Source organism: Peromyscus californicus, unplaced genomic scaffold, assembly GCF_007827085.1.
Source record: "Peromyscus californicus insignis strain IS unplaced genomic scaffold, ASM782708v3 Scaffold_11__1_contigs__length_118956290, whole genome shotgun sequence".
Lineage (NCBI taxonomy): Eukaryota > Metazoa > Chordata > Mammalia > Rodentia > Cricetidae > Peromyscus > Peromyscus californicus.
This window is the reverse complement of record NW_026294402.1, coordinates 10,349,995-10,355,822: the sequence shown is the minus strand read 5'-3', so window position 1 is coordinate 10,355,822 and position 5,828 is coordinate 10,349,995.

The following is a 5,828-nucleotide window of genomic DNA, read 5'->3' as shown; positions in this document are numbered from 1 at the left end:
CCTCATTGGTGCATGACTCCCACACACTGAGTACACTTCTGGAAAACTTGCAAAAACTCTTCATGGCCCTAAATGGAATGGATATTACTTTTGGCTTATTTAATCGTTTTTTTGTTGTTATAGACCATATGCTTAAAACTATCAGTATTATATTACTTCTCCTTAGTGATCATTTCTCGGTGGCCCATTTTGTCCTGCCCCTCACGTCTGGGTGTTCTATGGGTCCGAATCTCACCATCTGTTATTTCCCCTGCTGTGCCTAGTCGGCTTTTTCCTCACTTGTCCAGTGAGTGATAACTGCCAGAACTACATCTCTAGCTCTTAAGTGTCCCTGGGATTAGGGTTTTTATAGCGGATTCCCATGAGTCTTATTTCGTCCTCACATGGCAAACACATCCATGCTGAGGTCACCATTGTCCCCAAAGATAAGGTTCCTCCTATGTCTTTAGCCAGGCTGGTCCTTGGGTCTGAAGTGCTTTTCCTTTCCCTTTTTATTTGTTCATACACACACATTCTCTCTCTCTCTCTCTCTCTCTCTCTCTCTCTCTCTCTCTCTCTCTCTCTCTCTCTCTCTGTTTTTTGTAGGTAATGATTCCTTTTTTTGGCCAGAGTCTTATTGTGTAGCTCAGGGTAGCTTTGAACTCAGGGTCTTTTCTGTCTCGGCTTTCAGAATGCTACAGTTGAAGGAATGCACCACAGTTGGTCTCCCATGTGTCTTCAGAACTAGCCTCTTATGTACCTTCAGAATTCAGTGCAGTGTCCTCCTAGAGACACCACGGTGTGGAAAGTTCCACATACCATGTCCATGTGGATTTTGTATCTGTCTGTCTCACTATATATACTCCAAGTTAAAAGAATTTTTGTGTGCCTGGTGCCTAACACCTAAGTGCCTGGCACATTGTAAGGGTTAATAAACATTTCTTAAGACTTTCATCATAATAAACTGTCAGAGAATATTTGGTGAGTTCCCCAAAATGGGAATGAATGAAGAATTCCTGAGAATGAAGTTATCTCTTTTAGGCAGATCTGGAGTCTGGTCCATGCTGTTGGCCAGTCTTCCCAGGTTTCCTGTAGTGTTGCTCTGGTTTCTAATTGTTCTGTGCTGTGTAGACAAGAGAGAGACATAATTTTGATATAAAAAAAACTAGGACTGAATTGGCTATTAACTAAAAGTAAGGGCTGTGGGAATTGATGGTATGTTTATCTCTGAGTGTCCCAAAGGAAAAGAATCAAGGCATGGTCCAATTTACATGACCTAAGAAGAGACACTTACAGAGTGGGATCATCCTGCTCTCCAGCTGCCAACAAGACAGCTTGTTCTCTTTCAGGGCTGGCCTGTGCTAAAACAATAGCCTGTAGCAAGGTCTGTCCAGCCTCCCTTCCTGTGTTGCTTCACCACGAGGCCGCTCTGAGCTGCTTCCTGGTCCACCCTTCTCTCAACACCTTTGTATCTAGGTGCTTGGCTGATCCCATTGTTATAACCCAATTGGGAAATTGGTGTTGGGGTGAGTGGGAACTAGGTCTAGATACAATTTTCCCCCTTTTGGCCTCACAGAGGTGGGGCATGTTTGGGGTGGGGACAATAGGAGCTTAGTCTATGTGATTAGGGCCATAAACTGCTTAACAAACATTTGATTAATGAGAGCATGCTCTGCCGATTTCATTAGTTCAAATAAAGCTCACAGTGAGGCCACTTAATTGCCCCACCGGAGTTGATGTGTAGGGTCCAGGGCCAGTGACATCTTGAAAATGCTATTGTGTCATGGTTTGGATTTAGACTTGAGCTTCCTCTGTAGTCCCATCAGGATTACATGTGGGCTCAACATTAAAGAGAAAACCTTGAGGTTTTTGTCAAAAATAATAACAGTCCTGCACATTAGGTTGCCAGAAGTTTTATGTGCATTACTCTTAAAGGAGCTAAATAATAATAAAAATAAACCTTCTTAATTATTCCTGGTTTACAATAGCTAAGTTAAACTGAGTGTAATGATGTTTGTCTCTAATTCTAGTGCCTGAAAGGATGAGGCAGAAAGAGAATTGCCAAGATTTCTAGGCCAGCCTATACATGTAGTGAGCTCTAGGACAGCCTGGGCTACACAGTGGGCTAATTAATAAAATCAATAAATAAAATAATCAGAAAATTAAATCTGAAAAAAAATCTAGTGGCTGAGACACAGTGGTTATGACTGATCTAACAACAGGATTTGTGCCAGGGTGACAGTGATATTGAGAACAAGAGCCCAACAAGGACCTTTGACCTCTTCTTCAGAGACAGTGTGACCAGTCACTAGCTTTAGGGTAAGCTGCTGTGCACACCTACACCACCTGTAACCATTACCCCAGAGCAGTTCATTCTTCCTGATTTATGGTTTTCATAAAAGTTTTGGTTGTTTTCCTTAGCCCTTCTGTCTTTTCTGACTCTGCTGGTGGTGTTGACAAGGACGTGCCCAGGGTTTTACTCTTTCTGAGAGGCTGAAACAAATGAAAATGATTGTGCTGCCTTCATCCCAACTCACTAGCTCCATAGTAGAATAAAAATTCTAATCATGTGTCTAGCCTGTCATAGAGTGTCAAAACACTGTTGGATGACGCAAGAGGGCCTTCAGCCCCAGGTACAGCAAGTCGCTCATCGCTCTTCTCTTGAGGACATTTGCAAGGCGTTTGGTTGAACGGGCTTAGAGACTGCTGAACTCAGTGGAAGCACGAGCCGTAACTGATGAGCGCCGACAGCCACTGCTAAGCTCTGGCTCCTTTCAGTGCCCATTTATCTTCAACCCACCAGGAAGTCCTGTGAGATTCGTCTCTGAGCTGCTTCCTAGACCCGATCGCTCATCTCCACAGTCAGTGTCCACATGTTCGAATCTGTTGCATGGTCCTGCAGTAAAACACAACTCTCACCCTTGTGCTTTAGACATTCACACAGTCATCTCCACAGTCAGTGTTCACATGTTCGAATCTGTTGCATGGTTCTGCAGTAAAACACAACTCTCACCCTTGTGCTTTAGACACTCAGCATTTGCTCCACTCAGGCCAGAGTCCGCGCAGGCTGCTTAAACGTGAGGGGCTCCGCCCCGTCTTCCTCACTTAACTCCTCATTGAAAGGCTTCCACAATGTGATGTCACCAGGCCCAGGAACTGGTAAGACAGTAGGACACAGAGAGATCCACCTCACATCAGCACTGGTCAGACATGAACAGGTTATTTCTGCCTATAGCCCATGGGTCAGTACTAATCCACAGTGCTACCCAACACCAAACTAGTCCATATGTCTGGTTAACCAAAACATATTGCTAGAATTCCAAGCACTGCCACCTCTCCTATGGATTCCTCAGAAGTACTCCAACTAGGTTCTTTCCTGCTATTCTTAACCCAGTGATGTTCATTTTTCCATAAGACAACTAGAGAATGCACTAAACATATAAACCAGAACGTCTATTTCTAATCAATGGATATAGAGAGCTTTGTTTCCTGAGCATCTTCTATGTTGCTGTGTTTCTATACTAACCAATTTCCTGAATCTTTGAAGGATGGACAAGATCAAAGTGTCTCCTCACAGAACCTTATGGACGTCATTGAGAATGGTCCTTAGACATAGTGGTATTCTAGGCGGCTTTCTTTGGGAAAGTATAAGAGATGCTTCTGGAAGGGAGGTGAAGGTTGTGCCAGCACTTCTGTCAAGTCCTCTGTGAGACTGAGGGTCATGGCTTTGCCTTCTTTTCTATATCCTGTGCTCTGGTGCCAGGTATCCTGGTTCAGCTTGGCCTGAGAGTGTAAAGGAAGTGGAGAGGCTAATTCTCCCTCCACACACAGCCAGCATAAAATGAGTGCCTGAGAGCAAACGTGGTTGCATGGCCTCTTTCTGCAGCCCTAGATCACCCTACTCTCCCAATGCACCTTGACGGAAAGCAAGCCTCGGATGTGTTTGCTATCATCTTGGTTGAGGCGGCCATTTCTATCATTCACTTTTAGAGGCAGAGCTGCCTAAACTAAGAGGGACACAGAGAAACAGAAGAAATATATACGCTATGCTTTGCCTGAAAAAAAAATCTCATCTCCCCATGATTCTGGTCTTTAAGACCCCACTCTCCATTTTGTCACTACAGATACTGAATCTCTCTGTCTGGACGTACAGCACCCCTGGCTCCCTGTGCTGGCTGATCTGCTTGGACCTGACTTCTGACCCGTCAGATTTACATTGTCTGTCCAACCATTTCAATCTCAAGTTCTTCTCCAGAATCACTATCCAGATTTTTTTTTTCATCACATAATTTCATTTCACTGTGTCAACTATAATTTCTTTGATTATATATGAGGCTTAAACATTTCAAAGTAATTCTTATGCAAGAATTTCCCAATATGAAATGTTGAGCTTTTGTTGTTGTTTTGGTCTGTTGGTGTTTATTATTGTTTTGTTGTTGGTTTTTGGAGTTGAACTTAGGATCTAACACACGCTAGGCAAGTGCTCTACCACTGAGCTGTGTTCCCAGCCCTCAACATGATATTTATTTCAGGGGAGAAAGTTATTCTTCATCACACCACAAAATCCTAGAAAGAAATTATCTGAGAAGTATTTACTATGGAATCTCTGAGATCTTTCTCAAAAGCAGTTACAATCATGTTAAAAATGTGAATTGCAGAGCTAGAAGAAACACTAAGAGCTGGCCAGCGGTGGTGCACGCCTTTAATCCCAGCACTTGGGAGGCAGAGCCAGGCAGATCTCTGTGAGTTCGAGGCCAGCCTGGTCTACAGAACGAGATCCAGGACAGGCAACAAAACTACACAGAGAAACCTTGTCTCGAAAAACCAAAAAAAAAAAAAAAAAAAAAAAAAAAAGAAAAGAAAGAAAAAGAAAAAACCAGAAACACTAAGGATTGTTTGGTTCTAGTCTCTTAATATATAATTCTGAGGACACTGAAGCCAAGAAAGAATAGAATGTGTAATAGTCCATCTGTTTGTTGATAGGTCTCCCCACTCTATGGTGCAGTCTTTGAACTGCACATTGTAACCGTGACTCAAGGATGTGCTTAGTGGGCATAAGGCCCTGGGCTCAACTCTCAGCACTAACACAGAAAATGGTGTTCAAGGCATTGACAGCCAAGTATTCTCTACTATAATGCAATATTTGAAAGTCTTTGTTTTGTGAGGTTTTGCTTTAGAGTACAGAATTGTCCAAGCAGCAGTTCTCATGATTCCTCTAGCAAACCTCTATATCCAGAAATATTTACATTCCAATTCATAACAGTACAAAAATTACAGTTATGAAGTAGAAATGAAAATAATTTTATGACTGGGGTGACCACATCATGAGGAACTATACTAGGGGGTCACAGCATTAGGAAGGTTGAGAACCACTGGTCCAAAGTAAGCAAGATAGCATAGCCATCAGGAGACTGTAGTAATAGATTTTAGTTTTATTATAATCTGGGGATCACATTGCAAATTTTGTCTTTTATACTGCAGACTTAATGAAATAAACTTTTTCTATTTCCTTCTTTGGTACAAGGTCCATTGTTTTCAAGTGCAAATAAAATCTAGATAGGGCCTGAAAGTTCGGTGCATTCTTTTGACAGAAACAAAACATAGCAGTGACAGAAAGAACAGAGCAGTCAATATCTACCCCGTATCCTTGTTTCTGACTCCTTTGCAGGAACTGGCAGTCCCTTGAGCCACAGTTCCAATGTTCTTTTCTCTCCGTTGGCACTGTGTTGAGGTGTTGTCTGCCATCTGTTTGGTTTATAGTGCATCTGCCTACTGATAACCTCTGCCTACTCATTCGGACCAGGAAGAAAGGTTTAAACGTTTAGAAACCCAAATCTCCTTCTGATGAG